Raw genomic sequence first — 21877 nt, 5'->3', positions numbered from 1 at the left:
TAAAACAAAGACAGCTCCTACTGGTGAGGCTGTGGAGTAAGGGAAAAATTCATTCATGGCTGGTGGGAATGTAAACTTATAACAGCACTGTGAAAGTCAATGTAGTAGTTCCTCAGAAAGCTAGGAATCACTCTACCTTTAGATCCCGCTACACCATTCTTGGACATAAACCCAAAGGATGCTTCGTCGTATGAAAGAGAAGTTTGTCCCACCATGTTCATTGCTGTTCTGCATATAATGGCCAGAAATTGGAAACCACCTGAGTGTCTGACAGCAGACAAATGGATAAGGAAATGTGCTACATTTATACAATGAACTATTCAATTGTTTAAAAAACCAGAATCATGAAATTTGCAGATAGATGAAACTAGAAAAAGTCATCCTGAGTGAGATAACTCAGACCCAAAAAGACCAATATGGCATCTGCTTATCTGTGAATGCTAGCAGTTAAGTCCTTAGATGCCTGTTTGCTTTCTAAAGAATGACAAAAAGGTACTAGATGGGAGGGAGGCAAGGAGAAAAGCGGGAGGAGGAGGAGGAAGAAGGGAACCTATAATCAAAATACATTAAGTGAAAAAACTTATTTTCAATAAAGAGAAAAAGATAAATAAAAAAACATGCTACCACCATCAGTTTTGGATTATGTGTCTAGGATTTTGTATATAGTGGGAGCTATATGATTTAATTTTCTTCTTCAAATTCAAATCCATAGTCCATGACAGTCCAAATGACAAAGGGTTTTACTTACTCATAATCTTCATGACTGAGTCTCTTTTATCCATAAATGTTTCCTTGCTCTATACCACCCACTCAGCTCTACTATGTGACTCAGGCCCTTCACTCATTTATAGATCTGCACATATATAGTTATAGTAAGTTACTTACAAGATTGATTAACTGTCAGATTTTGATAGATTGTGGCAGAAAGATCATTCTCAATTCCCAGTGTATTTGAAAATAGACACTCTAAGCAAACAAAGAGTAATTACTGCTAACAATAATACATATTTTAACTTCAACTCTGTAAACTTTTAAGATGATAACAATCAAATCAGATTAACATGCAAAATATGCTAAAGAGGAAAAAAATGGTGACAATGTGTTTAAAAGATGGGGCTAAATTAGTGTCCCCCTAAATTCTAGGAACCATGAATGTTCTTCTGCAAGTATTTTTCCTATAGCAAAGTGAACTCACATCATGACCTTTTCTTGGGAACTAAAATGAAAAATCCTCGGATGAAAGACAGTTACTGCCAGATGAAAAAGACAGTCTTTCCTAGACGAGCAAATAATGAGGGGAGGGGAGAAGAGGGGAGAGGAGGAGAGGGAACTGAGAGGAAAAGGGAAAGTGAAAACAAAGAGAGAGTGGTGTCTCCCCAAAAGTGTCATCGTCTGCTTTTGTCAAATATTTTGTCTATCAGCAGCAATGTATTCTAGCAATAGGAGAATAAAAAATTGCCGTGGTCTATATCATGGTTAGGGAAGAAAACAAATAAAGCAAAAAAGCAAAAAAAATTCCTTCATATATAGTTTACAAAATAAGAAAACAAACCCTACAAAATGTTGGTGAACTTCATTTGGGGTTTCAAATGTCTTCTAAAGTTAGTTTTCACCAAAATATGATTATTCCATCTAGAAATTTTATTATTTGTTTGGCAGACTCTTAAGACTCAAGGATGTAATTCTAACTATTGGATTGTGCAAGTAAGCTATAGTTCACTGACTATATTCATTTGTAAAGTTGAGGAATGAATTAAATTTATGAGATTAAAGGCTCCCCCACGGTGAGTGGCTGGCAGTGTGATATCGTGGTATAAGGAGGCTTCATGAAAGACTTTGCATATCAGCAAGAGTGTGCAACTTATATCCAGTTACAGCTTGATGGTGAACGCTCACAGTAGGTAGATGGAGGAAGAGCACAATGTCCCGGTCTACTCTAGAGACTGAGTAGCTGGGTACATAATCCACCATTATCACCACCCGAGTAACCACATGGGGCATGCAACTCTTACTGTCTGCATGCTAGCTTCTCAACTTTAAAATCTAAATAACATGTAACAGTCTTTCTTAGGAGGGAGGATTAAAGAGGACTTGGAATGGCCCTGGATGTGGAATAATTGCCCCATAATCATTAGCTATTATCACCACTTAGAAGTGTATGATGAACATGTTCCTCATGGAATTTATATTAATTTTATTCCAAAACAAAACATGTGCCATACTCTGTTTGTTTAGAAATACTGGAACACACATTCTTTGTGAGGGTGTGGCCGCTGGTAGGCTTGCCATATTTCAGTGGATGCCTGGACTCCGGCACCATGGGCAGCACTAACTGGACTTAGTGTGTTATCAAAGAAGCAAGAGGAGGAGGAAGAAGAAATGAAGTTGGGAGGGGGACTTTTGGAAGGGATATTGGAAGTTATAAGAGATAAATGGGGTTAAAATTATCATATTTCATGGTGTACATGTATCAAATTCTCAATACTAAGAAATATTTAAATATTTAATTCCAGAACTTCTTGGGTGTTGTCCTCCTGGATCCCAGGAGTCTTCTCTCTGTGGTGTCTAGATGCCAGGAAACAAGAGGAAGCCTCTAATGCTTTGAAGTTGAAACTCCTTGTTCACATCACAATTAAATGACAGTATTCTTAATTCAGAGACCTGTGAGAAAAACAAACGAAGAAGCAATAATTTTTCTGGCTTTACTCAAAAGCACAAGTAATACAAGAATAAGAGAGGGGAATTCTTTAGCAAGATTTACTTTTTTGGTTTTAAGGAAAACATTTATTTGAATGTGCATTTGACAAAAGGAAAAGACTTGAGCAATATGAACAGTCATAGAACATCATCACTGATAGACATTTCCCAAGCAATACAGGATACTTACCAACTGGGTGTTGCATGGGGACATAATGTTTGAGACAATAGCTTTTCATTAAGAGTAGCTAGTGTCAAACTCTCTCAGAAATATCACAATTTTTACAGATGCCACCAATTTCATAAAGATATTCAAAAGCAAATGATTTTTTTTTTAAATTCACTTAGTTCAGACACACCATCAGTGGTGATAGCATATGGCCTAATACCTTCTGGAAAAGTCAATTTATTTTATTTTACTTTGTTTTTGTTTTCTGAGACAGGGTTTCTCTGTAGCTTTGGAGCCTATAATGGAACTAGCTCTCATAGACCAGGCTGACCTCGAACTCACAGAGATCCACCTGCTTCCGTCTCCCAAGTGCTGGGATTAGATAAAGGTGTGTGCCATCACTGTCTGGCTTAGGAAAGTCAATTTATAAACACTACTTATAATGATAATAAATCTTTTTTTGCTTTTCACTGCTTTAAAATATGCCAGACTACATCTATTCTTCTAGTTAGCATGCTTATGCCTGAGAAAACGCAGCTATTTGTCCAAAATAAGACAGGCAGTCACTGAGCGACCCAAACAACTAAACTCCAGAACCCCGGCTCTGGCCATCCTGTGAAGGGAGCAGGGGCTTAAGTGTGCTTCTTGGTTAATTTGAAGGGAGGTATCGGGTTGAATTTCCTGTAAGTCCTTTGTAGAATGAGAATGCATTCTTCCAGCCCTGAAACTTTCCCGCAAGTCATACAACAGATCCTTTCAAAACCAAGCAGTGCCGACCTGAGTACAATGTTGACTAAAAAGGACCATAACTTAAGCACTTAGAAATTTTGTGGACATAATTAACAAACCAGAGTTTCCCTTTGTTTTGTTGCAAGATCCCTGCAAAAATCAATCCATGCCCTGAGGGCAGTATGGGAAGAGGCATTTCCAGGAAGTAATTCAACTTGACTGATGACAGGAGTCAGTATTAGAATGTTCTGAGAAATACATTAGTTCAATCGCAGAGCCTCTAGCAAGAGCCTCACATTTAGACAATAGTCACTGATGCCTGGTGGAGTGCTTACTTTGTACCATGCAGGAAAGGAGATGTACTGTTTCATTGAATTACAATCACAATCTAACACGACATCAGTTACAGGCTCCTTCTAAAGTCAGGGAAATGTAACCCAGAGAAGACAAGGCACAAGGCACACAGCCAGTGGGTGACAGTGCTGTGCCTTGAATCCCTCCTGGAAGTCTCTCCTTAGACCTAGGACTGGTCTCTCAACTTGTCTCTGAGGTAATTTTTATCTTTAGAAAAGTTCTCAGTGAGGTTTGTCAGTCTTGTTGATTTTCTCAAAGAACCAGCTCTTTGTGTCATTGATTCTTTGGATTGTTTTCTGTGTTTCCATTTTGTTGGTTTCAGCCCTCAGTTTGATTATTTCCAGTCTTCTACTCCTCCTGGGTGAGTCTGCTTCTTTTTTTTTTTCTAGAGCTTTCAGGTGTGCTGTTAAGTCTCTAATGTGAGTTTTCTCCATTTTCATTATGTGGGTACTTACTGCTATGAACTTTCCTCTTAGCACTACTTTCATAGTGTCCCATAGGTTTGGGTATGTTATGCCTTCATTTTCGTTGAATTTGAGGAAGGCTTTAATTTCTTTCTTTATTTCTTCCTTGACCCAGCGGTGGTTCAGTAGTTGACTGTCCAGTTTCCATGAGTTTGTAGGCTTTCTGGGAGTGGAATTGTTGTTAAATTATAGCTTTACTCCATGGTGATCCGATAAGACACAGGTAGTTATTCCAATTTTTTTGTATCTGTAGATGTTTGCATTGTTATCGAGTATGTGATCAATTTTTGAGAAAGTTCCATGAGGTGCTGAGAATAAAGTATCAACCTACCTCAGGATCAAGCAATACCATTCTTGGGAATATACCCAAGAGATGCCAAATCATACTAAAAAAAGCATTTGTTCAACTATGTTCATAGCAGCATTATTTGTAATAGTCAGAACCTGGAAACAACCTAGATGCCTCTCAATGGAAGAATGGATAAAGAAAGTGTGGCATATCTATACATTAGAGTACTACTCAGTAGTAAAAAAACAATGACATCTTGAATTTTGTATGCTAATGGATAGAAGTAGAAAACACTATCCTGAGTGAGATAACCCAGACCCAAAAAGATGAATATGAACCTTCGTCTGGTGACAGATATAGATAGAGACAGAGACCCACATCGGAGCACTGGACTGAGCTCCCAAGGTCCAGTTGAAGACCAGAAGGAGGGAGAATATGACCAAGGAAGTCAGGACCAAGAGGGATGTGTCCACCCACCCATGGAGATGATGAGACTGACCTAATGGGAGCTCACCAAAGTCAGCTGGACTGGGACTGAAGGAGCATGGGATCAAACTGGACCTTGTGAATGTGACTGACAATTGGGGCAGACTGAGAAGTCAATGATAATGGCACTGGGATTTGTCTCTACTGTATGTGCTGGCTTTTTGAGTTCCTAGTCTATTTGGATGCATACCTTCCTAAGCCTGGATGGAGAGGGGAGGGCCTTGGACTTCCCACGAGGCAGGGCACCCTGCCCTCTCTTAGGACTGAAGAGGGAGGGGGAGTGGAGGAGCAGGAGGGAAGTGGGAGGAGAGGAGGAAGTGGAAATTTTGATTTCTATTATTTATAAAATAATTTTAAAAACTAAAAAAATGAAAAGTTCTCAGTGAACTAAGCCATTCCTTTCTGATAGAGCTGCTTAAAAGATGTGGAATGAGTTAGAGTATAGACTTTGAGACAGGTTAGTAAAAACATGCTCACACCTGCAGGTTATGTCTTCTTTTCCTCCTTATTTTAGCATGCATCCTCCTCTTAGAGGTCAGCAGCCAAAGTCTGCATTCCATTACTCAACCCCAGTCTGTGCTCTGACTTAGCTGCTGAGCTGTTCCATCTCAAAGTCCTCAGATATTGTTTTGACCTTGGCAATGAAATTCAAGTAGAGGGAAAGTCAAGCACGAATGTTTATCCACCTGTCAGTAGACTGCCTCTTCTGTTTGGTTTCAACTCCCTGAAGACCCAGAGTTTCCCAGTGAACCTTTTGTGGGTCCTGCTTCAGTGAAAGTTTCACGTTCAGAATTTCAACCAGCCTAATAGACCCTGTGTATTGTTCTTTGTTATATCTTGGAAAATGAGCATGTCCCTGACTTTAAAGAACACCAGCCACTATTTTATGTTCTCTCCTGCTCCTTTATTTTCAGTTATTTAAATATTTAAACAAATATTTAAAGTCTTTTTTAAATTTGTCCATGGTTTTAGCATATTAAGTTTATTCAAAACAATATTTTTATAAAAAACGTCATGCAGGAAAACAATCTCAAAGCCTCAATTTAAAGACTTTATTATTAATCATGGTTGGAATGCCTCTCTAGAGTTGTCTTAAAATCATTCCAAATAACCTTAAATGTCTCTTTCCAATCTCTAGGTTCATCCACTTTGATTTAGTTACATAGTCACAGATTCTTCCAAATGATCAAGAATTAGCAGTAAAAAAAAAAAAAAAAAAAAAAAAAAAAAAACCTTTCAGCATTAAGGTCTATATTCGGTAACAACATAACTCAGTGACACTGTTAATATTGCCAGTTCCTAATTGCTCATTGATATGGACATATGCAAATATCTAATACATGACATTAAAACTGTTTCGTTTATTCTGTCATCACTATTCAATTAGCCCGTAACTTCCAGGGCCGTTGCCATTGCCATTCTAGGCCATAACGACGTCTATCTACTCAGCAAGGAGATACAGCAAAAAAAAAATAGAATGGCTTTCTAAAATATTTTTTACAGTGAGCTATTACACTAGCAGCGTAATTACTTAACACACTCATTTAATTATGTATAAATTCCAATGAAAAATTATTTAATGCAGAGTTGGGATCACTCTGAAATTCTTTCAGAAAAACAGTGATGACAACTAAGTGTGGATGGGGTTACTGGTATTTTAAATCTAAGTCTGAGAGGGATCTGCAAACTGATATTGCTAATCATGGAACTAATAAAAAGGACAGTTAGGGGACAGTAACCAAAATACTATAAAACAAGCAGGGTTGGTCAGAACCTCCTCCCAGAGTCTATATCTGTGTCACAATCCACCCACACCTAGTAACTTTAAAGGCTTCTTAGCCAAAGGAAATTTCTGCCAGGTAGTCCCTTTTGCTGAAGACGTCATGCATTTGAAATGGGGTCCAAAAGCCCATGAGTTAGGACTGACCTGAACTCCCCCTTCCTGAGGACTAACATGCATGGTACCAGAAGGCAGCAAACAAGTGAAGCATATCAACCACCAGCATGTGACCATAACCCTACAGGGGCAGTAGTAGCACACACACCTTGGTGGTAACCAATAAAACCTGTTCAACAAGAGGGAAAGCATACCTGGTACTGGAAATCAAACTAACCACTCTCTGCCACTGAAATCATGGTTACCAGATGAGATTCGACAACCACTAGTTTATTAAACCAACATAATAGCTAACAACAATCTATGAACATTTGTTCTTCTACCCACAGATCAGTGTCACCTTCACCCTTCATCAAGGAAACCTTTCTGTGCAACAGAAGGAAACCATTACAGAAAACCATACCCAATCAAAACAGCGTTGTGGAGCTCTGTGCCAATGGGTACGTCTACAAAACAGACCTGCACTAAGGCTCAGGGAGCACTGAAGAAGAGGGGAACGAAAAAGACAGAGGATCCGGGCATTTGTGGTGAGACTGTGAGATTGTGTCTCCTAGTAACATCAGAAGACATACTTGTAAAGTCTCACCATTGTGACCACACAAACATCAGCTGAACAAGGATAACATCAGCTAACATGCCAAATTGGATTTAAAAAAAAATGCGCAGGAGACCTCAAGCCTACACAAGAAACTCTATGAAACTGAGTACAGCTGGACGCTGCAGAGGAGATTCTCCCCAGAGAAGAACAAACCAATTGGCTGCCCAGGGCCAAACTGTCAATCCTGAAAACATAGATACTAATAATATTATATGGAATGGACAGATTATATTTCAGAATATATATGTATATACAGATACATATATGCATGCATTGATAATCACTGGAAAAAAGCCATGAATTTGAAGGAGAGCAGGGAGGGGTTTATGGGAGGGTAAGAAATGATGAAAGAGAAGGGAAAAAACATTGTAATTAATTGACAGTCTCAAAAATAAGCAACAAAGAATGAAAAGGAATACCTTTGTTCTTGGCATAAATGATATCTGATACAGAAAGGAAAAACTAAAATGAAAACTGAACAAACCTGTAATTCATTCAGAGATGGTTAACAATATTAATATTTTAGTATATTTTCAAAATTATGATTATAAAATTTATCATAGATGTCAATGAATAAAATCTTATAGAGAGTAATCTTTCAGTGAGCATCATTATTCTTCCAAATATATCTTTGATTTGATGCAAATGTTACGCCTCTACAAATTTAAGAAATAATTGGAAACATCTAGAAAGACGGCATAGGTACTTACCTATGCAGCGAACGATACACATACACATATGAAGGTTGATGTATGGACACATGTATGACTATGAGTATAGGTGTGTTGCACAGATGTATACAAATCATTTCAACTTTAAATGCAAGCTCATTTTCTAAATTTCAAATCAAAATTCTTCATTTCTTAAGAAATTACATGATACCTTATTATAAGACAGAGGTTTTGTAGCCACTGGCACCCATAGATGTGGCTTACACTGTTCTTTCATTACCTGAGAAATAGTCCTGTGTAAAATATCATTTTCCTGCCTATATTCCTGTGGGAGATTAATTCGACTTTTGGATAAATTATTGACAAGACTTGCTGGCTGTGAAGCTTTCAGGTGTTTGTGAAGATGAGCGAACATCTCCATGGGCAGCGCAGAGGAGATTGCTCCTCTTCTGCATTTAGTGGTCCGATGTGGTGGGGGAGCCCATAAAGGGAAAGTGATACTGTGCTTTAAATTTATTTCTAGAGGGCATTAAATGTAAACTTCTGGCTTTGGGTTTGTTGGTCAGTTGTGTTCTTTGCTCTGTGCCCATTAGCACACTGCCAATCATGTTCCTTGCCTAATTTCTAACCTACTCTTTGTTTCATTCTTTGAGCGTCTACTGATGATTTTCAACACTCGTGTGTGTTTAGCACCGTGGCACTTGTGATTTTGATTTTTGTACAACGCCATTTGCTCTCGGGCTGCCGACATTCAAGCTGCATCCTAGAGGTAGAAATTTCAATTCAGAGGATGTTTCTCCTAACTTCTGTTCAAATGAGAAATGCTTTGGGAGAAATAATGGCTTTTGTTTGTGGAATTTTCCCCAATAGAGATTTCTTGGGGCTAGTTTCTCTTTTTCTTGGTTTTCATATGTCTTTCTTGTTAGCATCAGACACCATTATATATTTCCCCTGGATGAATATCAATAGAAAGTCATTGGAGGTGAAAGAAAAATAGGTAACCTAATACTATCAATAGGTAACCTAATCAATTTGAGTTGCTATGCCAGAATAACATAGACTGACTAGAAGAAACAAAAAAAAATCAACTCTCACCCATTAGTAGATTATCTACTAAATAAATTAAATCCATTTTTAAATACCAATACTATGGAAACAAAAGCAAAACTTCTTCTCCAAAGTAACATAACTTTTGACCTAAATTTTGAAGTCAAAGCATTTTCAAAATATATATATATATGTTGGATTAATCCAACAGTGTTTATAATCAAATGTCTTTAAGCAGCTGTTGCTTCTTTTTCAGCCATCAAACAATTCAAAGACAACACAATAGCAAATAGTATCCAGTTTCTCTGTGTATTTTCCATCTTTATGTGACTTTGTTTTAAATTCTATTTCTTTTAAATTTTTAATTTTTGGATTTTTGAGAACAGGGTTTCTCTGTGTATCTTTGGTTGTCCTGGAACTCACCCTGTAGACCAGGCTATCCTTGAACTCACAGAGATCTGCCTGCCTCTGCCTCCCAAGTGTTGGGATTAAAGGTGTGTGCCACTACACCTACCTACTCTCTTTCTTTTTTATTTTAAAGACTTTACCCCTTTCCTTTTTTCTCCCAAGCCTACATATATTTTTAAACACAATGTAAACAAATGTAGAGGTTTGTTTTTTCTCTAAATCTATCTTTATTGTATATCTCTCCTTGTCTGACCACATGAATCTTTAATTTGTTTAGCGACATGACTAGGATTGAAGTTGTGGCTTTTACAGCTGGATCCACCCCATTCCTTAGCTTTCTGAGAGTCTAACTTCATGGCAGAGGTACTGGCAGGAGCAATGTTTATCGCCACAATTTCATTGAGTTTCAAGGTTTTTACCACTACCAAGAAGCATGCTATCAGCTATTCATAAACACCATTTAAGTGTTTGATGGCAGAGCTTCTTAAAAGAGTTGCAAGGATTTTGCAGCTAAAGCTGAGTCAGGAAGCTTCTCTTAAATGAGATGTGCTTACCTCTAACAAACAGTGCCCACCCAAAAAAATGCTGCTATCAAGGAGCCATGCTTAACTCTGTTCTTTTGTGTCTAGAATTACTTCCCAAGCTCTCTCAGGTTTTATGTGGATGTAGTTGCCTATGTTGGCACCATTTGTTGACAGAGGTTGCTGTCCCGCCGGGACAATTTTGACATAGTAAAATTACATATAACAAAACAGGTATCAAGTAAGAATGATAGTTTCAATATTTATACGTATTTCATCTTTTTATCAAGACCAAGAAAAACTGTATTTATTTATTTACTCCATCAAAAACTCCAGAAGGATATAATATTACCTAAGTAAACAGGAAGTACATTGTAAGCATCTTCCAAAACTCTAGAATTGAGACATCTCACTGCCTGAACAGTCACCCAAAGTTCTTCTGTGTCATTGGAGTATCCATCTTCAGCCTACAGGCCCATAATATCCAGAAGACTTTTGCATGAAGCAGAAAATTTCAAAGATAGTTCTGCCTATGTTGGCAGATTGTCAGTTACTTTCTTCTGTGTCCTACAGAATGTCTGGAAGATTCTTTCATGAAGCAATAACCCCAAGGGACTGTCTCTCCTTTAGGCAATTTCAACAGTCATTTCGCTGTTGGTCCTGCATGTTCAGTTCATATAGCACAGTATCAAGCAGTCCAGGCAAGAGCAGTTTCTTACCCAAATGGCTAACTGATGCTATAAGGAGCCTCTTTGGTGTTCATCATCCTCTTGAAATAGATTGGTGCTGCCAGGAGCAGATGTGTCTCACTGTCATGGAAAGTCCTAAGTTCTTAAACATTTTAAATGCCATGTCCTGAAGGTCTCTGAAAGATTTGAAGAATAACTATCTAACTGAAATATATCTCTATATATCTAGAAAACTTAATTAATATGGCTACAAGCTTGACTATTATAGATGATTACCTATTAACCTGTATTTTCTAATTATACATTACATTTTAAAATGAGCTACACAAACACAATACCTCAATCAAGATCAGAAATATCATAAAAAAATTTACCTTAAATTTGTATCAATAAACCAAGATCCACACCAATGAAAATCTCTATAGCATAGTCCCCCTTTAAATGTAAACAAACATTTATAGACAATATTGGGGAATATGAGTGTAGTTCTATCCATACTGATTCCCACTTTTTGTTGGGTGAAATATTTTTGGAAGTGTTCAGAGCAACTTCTTAGGAGATCTTGGTCCATCAAAGCACATTAGTCTGGAAGAAATCCAGATGTTCTCATCTTCTGTGGAAACAAAAGAAGAACATCTTTTCCAAAGCAATATACCCTTAGACCCAAATTTGGAAATCAAGATTCCTTTATGTTGGTTTATCTTAGCAGCCCATACAATAAAATGTCTCTCTCTACTTAGCTCCTTCACAGTCAAAAAACTTAAAAGAAGACACAATAATATACATAATCCAGACTCCCTGTGCGTTTTTCATCTTTACATGACTTATTTTTCTTACTCTATTACTTTTTCTCCATGTTTAATATTTATTTTATTAACTTTACTCCTTTAATATATGACTGTCTGTACTCTGTCTCCTAGAAGACTTTATTTACTTTTCTTATAAATTATTTACTTCCTTTTATAACTTACTATACTCTGTTTCTTCTCTCTCCCAAGCCTATGTACATTTTTTTAAACACACTGTGTCTCATTTAGAGATCACTTATGTCTGAATCTGTCTTTATTGTATATCTGTAATCCTTTTCTGACCAGAACTTTTTTTTATACTAAGTGGGTGTGACTAGTGACAATGCAGCCCTGCCTTCTTGCTCAGCCCAGTCCAACATGCTGGAGGCATGTTTGTTGCCTTTGAGAGCTATGCACATTGCCCCATTTTTAGGCACACAGTGGGTCTATATCTCCATTAAGCAAGTTGTAGCACTCTGCTCACAGACCCCCATTTAAATAATTAGTCTCCTGAAAGACCCAGAGTACATGCTGGCAGCAAGGCCCGGGAAACCACGCAGGTTTTTTTTTTTTTTTCTGCTACCACTAAATCAGGAAGACCGCGCTTAAAGGAGCTGTAGCAAGCCACCAGCAAACAGCAAATTAAACTCTGTTTTTCATGCGTCTAGAATTTCTTTTCAAGATCTTCAGATTTTGTGTGGATTTAACAAGCACATGTTGGAGCGCCAATTTGTTGTAGGAGGCTGCTTGTTTTTTCCTGGCTGCTCAGCCCCGAAATAGTCACACAGAAACCATATTGTTTGGCCAATAGCTTAAGTGTATTTCTGACTAATTCATATCTTAAATTAACCCATCTCTGTTAATCTGTGTATCGCCATGAAGCTGAAGCTTACCAGGTAAAGTTCCAGTGTCTGTCTCAGGCGGGGCTACGTGGCTTCTCCCTGATTCTGCCTTCTTTCTCCCAGCATTCAGTTTATCTTTCCCTGCCTAACTCTGCTCTACCCTATCACAGGCCCCAAAAAGCTTCTTTATTAACCAGTGGTATTCACAGCATACAGAGGGGAATCCCACATCATGCTGGTAGTGCTGACCTGGTAAAAATCTAAAACTTAAATGTAATTACATGGTTGGCAACCTTTTGTGCATATTCTCACCCATCATTGCTGGAGAATTAAGCACTTCCTGACACAAGTCCTCAACAAAGAGACACCTGGAATCTTGTGCCTCATTTCTCCTGAACTTTTCTCCATCTGTTCTGACAGATTTTACCTCATATTTGCTTGCTGTTGTACGGTGTAGCTGGGACTATAAATAGCTTCTAAGTATTGTGAGTCCTCGACAAACAAGAGGGCACTTTTCCTGCAACTGAATCTTGTTTAAATGAAATGCAAGCGTAATCTTCTCTAAAAGTGAGGGTGGCATAGAAAGGAAAGCGTTGGAAGAAATAAAATGGGGGTAGGGTGGTCTCTGCAGATGAAAATAAAGTGGCTTTTCATTTTATATCCTAGTTACATGTGTAAAATCCTTTGAGGTAAAAAAAATGCACTTGGAAATTTCAGTTTCAGGGGAAGCTGTTAAGTGTCATCAAGGGACAACAGCTTCTTGAAATGCTAACATCAGATGAAAAATTATATGGGATTTCCCGGAAACTAGAACTCATACTGCAGATAACCTCTTGGTGGTGACAAGCATGAAGATGTAGAATACAAATAAATTGGTGCCAGGCTCTGTGGAAATATATATTACAGAAGCTTACCAGTGACATCACGGTCACTCACCACCTCAACCATATGCTTTATTTATTACATAAATTTGCATTACAACTTGTTTTTAGATGACGAGGAAAATTTTTTCATGAGTTAAACATACCTCAAAATATTTCTTCCTCGTATTTCATAAATGTAGGGAGCCACCTGGAGGCACAGGTGGTCCTGCAGTTTGGAGGTATACCTGGCTTAGCCATGTGGGGCTGAGCACCCTTGCCTGCACCCTTGCTTGCACATGCTCAGACCAGCAGAATGGCATTAACCAATCAGGACAGCGTTCAAGCCTCTCCACCGTTTAAAAGCAGCTGCCTCTGGACTCTACTTTCTCTCTCTAAGCTTTCTCTCGTCCCTGCTCTATCTTCCCTTCCCCCAATTTTCCTCAATCAAATGCTCCGAATAAAGACGTGACCAGGGAAGGAATTCTCGTTTTTAGTGGCGTTCATTCCTGCTGGTCAGGATGCGTGCCGCACATAAAGACACATCTTTTCAGCCCCACCATTCTAAAGAGCCTTTAAAATGGAGAAGGGATGCCAACAAAGAGGAAAAATCATCAATAATCTTATCATCAGGTGACCATTGTCTAAGCTTTGCTTTAGTAACTCAGCTACCTAATTCAATCTATACTACTGGGGCCATATTCACAATCTGGTGTTTATCTGAGCTGCGTTTTCCTATTATGTATGTGCTTGCTTCATTAAGACAATGATCCCGGGTTTTACGAGGGCCTTAATCCAACCGTAGAGCAAATAAACACTGTCAGATCTACCAGTGCCGTGCTCTTCTTTACTTGATTGCATACTAAGGAAGATCTATGCATATCTATGTTTATGTGTTTGTCCATGAAGATCGAGTGCATTTTTAATGTGTGGGAGTACTGTTATAACTAACAGCAAAAGTAGAGAACAGAATGTCTAATTTCGCCTGTGAGAACACCTTAATTAAGATATTTGAAAATCACTGTGCTTGTCTCTTGCCACTTAAACTATTTCAACCACAGTTCCGAAACAAAGGCAATGTCATTATCAGGACTGCAAGTAGTTTTGACTGACGTTTCATAGTAATTGTACGCCAAATAAAGATTGTTTGGGAAAGTAAATTAAATCAATTTAGAAGTCCTTGAAGTGGAAATTTTAAAATATAAGACGGAAACAAGAACAGAAACCACACTGTAGAGAGCCAGACTAAAGCCCAACAGAAAGGAAAACAAATCATGTCATTTCCAAAACTCTTTGTACTGGAGAAATGGTTCTGAGCAAGCTGGAGGGAGCAGCTGCAAGGCTGTCATTGTAGAGTCAGGTCACAGTGTGCTGCTGTGGTCCCATGCTGGGAGTTCAGTGCCTGCTGATGGATACAGCTCTTTAACAAGAAGCACAAACCCACACATTATCCTTCAGCTATTGAAAAGCAGTTTTCTCAAAATAAAACAATGTGACTTTCTTTTTGAGAAAAGAAAAAATATAGGAAACAATGTTTGAAAATGACGTCAGTAAGCTCTGAGGCTCTATTTCTAATCTGTTCCAATGTCTTTAAAAGTAATGACGTTTACGAAGCATAAAATAGAATTAATGTTGTTCTCATTGATCAGTATTGCTCCATTTTGATAGTTAATACAATGTAAATGCCTTTTCTCTCCATTTTCTAACATGGATTTTATAAAGTATGAATCTTAGCGCACAAAATAGGTGCAGAAAATGTTCACAATAGTCGTTATTTCATCTTTATTTTCAGGTTGCTTCAGGGGATGCGTTAGACCCAGCACTGCAGAAATATGCATCAGTGAGTGAGCACACACACAACCTATGCTCCTCTAAGGACTTTGATGATTTAAAATTCCAACTGGAGACTTTGAATTTTTGTGAATGAAATTTTCTGACCTCCCCTCTGGTCCACCAATTTTGTAGGTGAGGAAATGAAATCCTGCAATGTGAACTTCTCAAAAACTGTCACGTTCACGTCAACTCATCTCTCCTGCTGGGCTCTTCTATTATGCCACACTCATTTGCCTCACCCTCGAATGAATGAAGCAAGCAAGTAAATCATTGAAGAACATGACATATGAAGTGATTGAGAATAAGATATTGGATATGTAATTTTTAATATTCAGAAACAGGTCCTAAAATCTCAATATTATTGCTATTTTTATTATCTGTTGTGACATGTTAATGCTACTTTATTTTAAGAGCAGGACATGCAATTAAAAATCCTAACCAGTGGTTAAAGTGGTGATCTTGTGAAATTACTGACACATATACTCCTCTACTAATAAACTATCCCTGGACAAAGGTGTGAAATTACTTGACAGGTAGCATCCTTTTTTTTCTAATTTCTGTCTTTTGTCAAGATGAATTCTAAAATTATCAATTCAATTGGATATCTCCCTCTCCTATTTGTTAAACTTACTTAGAATAATCAAGAAATCTGAAAACACTCACTCAATAAGTGTGTTGACATTTTGTCACAGCTTTATTAAAGTGAAAGCAGAATGAAATGAGTCACACATATTAAATTTCATATGCCATTACTTAGCATGACTACTGTGACCCACGACAACAATTAAGATAGTGTAACTGTCCATCATCTGCAAAAGTAGTGTCATGCCCCCTTTTGATGAAAATAGGCGTTTTCATACAACATATACAGATTATTGTTTCTCCTCTACCTACTCCACCCAGGTCCTCCCACCTCTCCTCCTATCTGGTTCCACAATCCTTTTTGCATCTCCTTAGAAAAGAAATAAGCATCTAAGGAACAATAATAACAAAAGGATTAATCAAAAACAAGCAAGTTGCCATTTGGAAGACAGAGGCAGGTATGGCTCTGAGTTTAAGGTTAGCCTGGTTTACAAAGTGAGTTCTAGGACATCCCAGGCTATACAGAGAAATCTTGTCTTGAAATAAACAAAAAATACAAAATAAATCAATAAATTAAAATATAACAAAACAAACAAGAAAAAGCACACACACACACACACACACACACACACACACACACACACACACACGAAACAAAAACCAAAGACAAATGCAGAAACAAACTCAGGTATCCCATAAAGACACAAAACTAGAAGCCATAATATATACACAAAGGACCTATAAGGTAGAGAAAAACATAGAAACTCTGACTTAACAGAGACAAGGAACCAACAAAGATGCCATTGATTTCATTTTGTGTTAGCCATCTACAGCTGGGCATGAGACAGACCCTTGAGAATGGTTTGCTTTCCAAGGGAGACTCTTGGAGAAAAGTAATTTTTCATTTGCAAGTGATTTTCAATTGGAGATAGCTGCTGGGTTAGGGACATGGGGTTTCACTTTTTCAGCTCTTAGACCCCATCTGGTGCACACAATGCAGGCCCTGTGATGCTGCCACAGTACCTATGAGTCAATATAAGTGTCAGCCCTGTTGTGTCTGGAATGCTTTGATTCTTTGGTATCCTCCATCCACTCTGGATCTTATACTCTTTTTTACCTACTCTTCCCTGAGTTCCCTGAGCTCTGGGATGGATGTTCCAAGGTCTCTCCACATCTGCCTTTTTGTCTGGCTGTGGGTCTCTGCATGGCTCTCATCTGCTGTAGGAAGAAGCATCTTTGATGGGGATTGATCAAGGCACTGATCTATGCATGGAGCAGAATGCCAGTAGGAGTCATTTTATTGCTAACTTTCTTTAGCAGAAAAGTAGTATTTAGTCTTTCCCTCTGTCCTTGGCATATCTAGTCTTGGGTTATTGACCACCCAAGCAGTGTTGATTATGGGTTCAAACTCCTAGAGTGGACCTTAACTCAAATCAAACATTGGTTGGTTACTTCCACAAGATTTGTGCCACTATTGCGCCAATGTTTCTTGCAGGTAAGTCCCTCTCATAGATCGAAGGGTTTGTGTTGGTCTTTACCTTTCTCCTTCCAAAACCATGAAGAATTAGTCTGTAGGGTGAAGTCTGTAGGGTGTATAAACTCAACTTCTCCTTTTCAATGAGTTGTGTAGGTGTTGTCCTTACCATCGCTTTATGGAGACCCACCAACAGCCTTGGCAATAGCCATAGTTCTTAAGGGTTCCCATGGGACACCTTTGGCAAAGAACTCCATTAGATATTACAGGTTCCTGATGCTAGAAGCTTCATTTGGTGATAAGAAGATTTTAGATCAGTCTAAAAATTCTTCCCTGTTATTTGGCATTTTCATTCAGATTGATTTAATATATGCATATAGCATAGGGAGCTTCTCCTGTGTTATGTTTCTATATGACCTCTTAAATAGACTTTAGTTTTAGCTGTTCTGCCCCATATTTCCTCATAATTACCCTCCTCGTCTCTCCCTCTCCCTATTTGATGCTCCCATTCCCCTGACTCCACATCATTACCAGCATGAACTACCTTTTGTTTTTTCTATGTTGGCCATTAGGATTGGTGTAAGCTCAAATCTTAAAGCAGCTTTGTTTTGCATTTCCCTGATAACTAAAGATACAGATGCTTTTTAGGTGCTTCTCAGCCATTTTGGTTTCCCATTTTGAAAATTCTCTGTTAAGACCTGTACTCCAATTTTAAATTGGGTTATTTGTTTGCTTGATATTCAAATTTTTTGAGCTCTTTATATATTTTAAGTAGTGTCTCCCTTCCTTCTTCTCTTCTTCTCTTCCTTTCTTACTTTTCCTATGCCAGTGAGTTCAAGGATGCTTTCCTGCTTTCTCTTTTGCAAGGTTTTTGCATCTGGTTTTAGGTTGAGGTCTTTAATCCATTTGGAGTTGGGTTTTCTGCAGGTGATAATTATGGATCTATTTGCATTCTTCACGTTACATACAGACATCCAGTTTGACCAGCACCATTTGTTAAAAATACTGTTCCCCCACCCCCACCCCATATGTGTTTCTGGCTTTTTTTTTTTTAATCAAAAAATCAATTGTCCAAAGGTTTGCAGATTCATGCCTGTTTCTTTTATTTAATTCTGCTGCTTCACATGTCTGCTTTTGTACCAGTACCATACTGTTTTTATGACTATGGCTCTGTAGTAAATTTGACATCCAGAATAATGATAACCTCCAGTAATTATTTTATTATTCAGGATTACTTTAGCTATGCTGACTGTTTTGTGTCTCCATGTAAAAATGAGAATTGTCCTTACAAGATCTGAGAATGATTGTGTTGGAATTTTGAAGGTCTTTAAACAGAATCTGTTGATTGCTTTTGATAGGATGACGATTTCTGAGCACGGGAGATCTTTCCATCTTCTGATATCTTTTTCAATTTCTTTCTTTAATATCTTAAACTTTTTATCATCTGAGATTTTCACCTGCTTTGTTAGAGTTACCACAAAATAATTTATATTTTTGAGTCATTGTGAAAGTTATTGTTTCCCCAATTTCTTTCTCAATCCATTTATTATTTATATATAAGAAGACCTCTGATTTCTGTGAGTTAGTTTTGTACTCAGCTACAAAGAGGATTGCTAAGAGTGTTTATCTTCTGTAAGAGTTTCCTATTGGAATTTTTAGGGTCATCATGTATACTATCATATCATCTGCAAATAAAGATACTTTAACTTCTTTCCATTCTAATTGCATTCCCTTGTCTTATTGCTCTACTTAAGTCTTCAACTGCTATTCTGAATAGGTATAGAGAAAGTGAACAACCTTGTCTTGTTCCTGATTTTATTGGCAATGCTTTGAGTTTCTCTCCATTTATGCTGATATTGTCCATGAATTTGCTACAAATTGCCTTTATTATGTTGAAGTATTTCTATTTTATCTTTCATCCCTAATCACTCTAGGACTTTTATCATAAAAGGGTGTTGAATTTTATTAAAGGTTATCTAGTGACATAATCATGTGGTTTTTGTCCTTCAGTCTGTTTATATGGTTAATTACAATTATCAGTTTACATATGTTAAACCATTCTGGGATGCAACCTAGTTCCTTTGAAATCCTTTCCATTTCCTCCTCCACACTTTAGATATGACTCATTTCTCTGTCAATTTTTATGCTCTTGTATTTTATAGCATTACACAGTACCACAATGCTTCATTTCAGTCAGACTTATTTCTCTCATCTTAACTAGTTTGAGATTCATCCTTGTTGCAATATGCAACAAAATTCTTGCCCTTAATTATGAATATTCCAAGGCATGAATATCACAGTTTATTTACCTAATTTACCTATTTATTAATAGAGAATATGAATTGTTTCCAATCCTTGGCTGTTATGACAGTGTTGTTATGAATACTTATTAGTGGTATTATATAAATGATATGCTTAATGAAACATTTTTATTTCTCTTGTACACACACAAATACACATATTCTTTTAAAACTGGCATTTTATTAATCCAATATATGTGACAAATCTTTACAGTCTACCAGAGCATTCTCCCACAGCAAACAATACTGTCACAGAGTTACATAGGTGGGTCTTTAAAACCACACTGAATGAAAGGCATGAAAACCTCAATGGTTATATAATGTTATACACAAAATTTGAAATAAATAATAAAATATAAAAATATGTGGGACCCACAGAAGTAGGTGCGTTCCACCTTCACTTGGAGGTGAGAGAGTTCAGCCCTATTCTTGTTCCTTCAATGCTATTGACAAGAGGTTTGCCTTTAGATGTTGCTACTAACAAAGATATCTTGACCTAGGGTATGGTTACTTGGTGTTTTGGGTATTAAGATGCCCTTCAAGGAGATGATAGAAGGTTTGACCCAGGGAGTGGCTTCCTACAAGATACTTGGCCTAAGGTGTGGTCACTGCATGTCCTGCCTAAGCATAGTACTTAACTCAGGGTAGGCTTTATGTATTGAAGAGGTAATTACTCTGTCTAGTCTTTGTATCATGTTAAAACAGTCCTTTGACATCTCCCCCACCCCTTTTTGGACTGGGGTATACAAACATATGGAAAATAATTGTGGGAAATTCAGTATTCACTCAATCGTCCTCCTAGTTTTATTCTATGTCACTGTCTTTTTCTTTTATATCTCGGCTCTCGGTCTGACGTTCTATCTGCCTGATGTTCCTAATGCACACACCTGTACCCTGGAACGTGAGAACCCTGCCGAGGCTAGATCCCAACAAAGATGGACATTGGATTGGTGGTACTTAGGGACTAGGAAGGGTGAATGAAGGTGGGAGGGGCAAAGGAGTATGGGATTATAGGAGTGTGCTCCAAAGATTGTATCAGTGATGGAGCTGATCTGCTTGAGTTATGATAGCAGACAAATAAGCCCTCACAAGGGTTTTTTAAAACCACAACAGTAACATAATTGGAGGGGAATAGAGTTTCTTGGTAGGATAAATACACACAGTTCAAAAGCAAAAAAAAACAAAAAGGCATGGATCAGAAAAATACAACAACAAATGGTCAAAGTGCACAAGAGAAGACAGAGCAAGAAGTCAAGATATATAGGGTTAAATTAGTTTTATACCATGGCAATGACAGGTCAGAATCAAAGAGGACACTTAAAAGGCAGACTTGGTAGAGTGTGATCACTGACCAGTGGCTGAATGGAAGAAACCAAAAATCCCCACAACTTTTGTTTGGGTGACATATATACACTGATGTATGTGTCCAATAAAGCAGAAGATTTGAAAGGAAAGTGTTAAATAATAGATGAGTTTTTAATTATGACGTTCAAGAAAGAACACATTGAGAAATTTTCCCAAGTTCTTTCTTTCTAATGTGCATGAGTTTATGTGCAACACATGCATGTAGGAAGCCAGAAGAGGGCATCAAATCCCTGCTACCAAGCTACACATAAGCCAAGTGGGCATGGGAAGGGGAGGAGAGGAGGGACCAAAGATGGAACATCTACAACATCAGGAAAGATCAGTAAGTGCTCCTAACCACTGAGCCATCTCTCCAACGCCAAAGCTGTTACCTGAGGTCAAAAAGGGGGACCTACAGATCAGAGGCCCTAAGAGAACACTGTGTATATCCTGGCCACACTGAGCTGGGCATACCTTCCTTGAAAATGTTACACATATAAAGTTTTAAATATAAGTAACATTGCATGTCTCCACTACCGTAATAAAGTAATAACATCTGTCGGCATTCAATATGTGAAGGGCACCTCTCTAAATCCTAGCGTAAGTTATATAACCTAAGCCACATCAAATCTTATGACACTGGTATCATCCCCACTTTTCACAAGAGGAGGAGTCAGGAGTGTAGTGAGGTGCTGCGGGCAGGCCTGCTTTTCGTCCCGCCCGGCTCCTGCACGGCTAGCTTAGCCCCGGAAATAACAACACACAAATTGTATTCATTCAAACACTGCCTGACCCATTATCTCTAGAGAGTTAGTTACTGGCTAACTCTCACATC

Source organism: Myodes glareolus, chromosome 11, assembly GCF_982192425.1.
Source record: "Myodes glareolus chromosome 11, mMyoGla1.1, whole genome shotgun sequence".
NCBI lineage: Eukaryota > Metazoa > Chordata > Mammalia > Rodentia > Cricetidae > Myodes > Myodes glareolus.
This window is presented reverse-complemented; position numbering follows the sequence as displayed.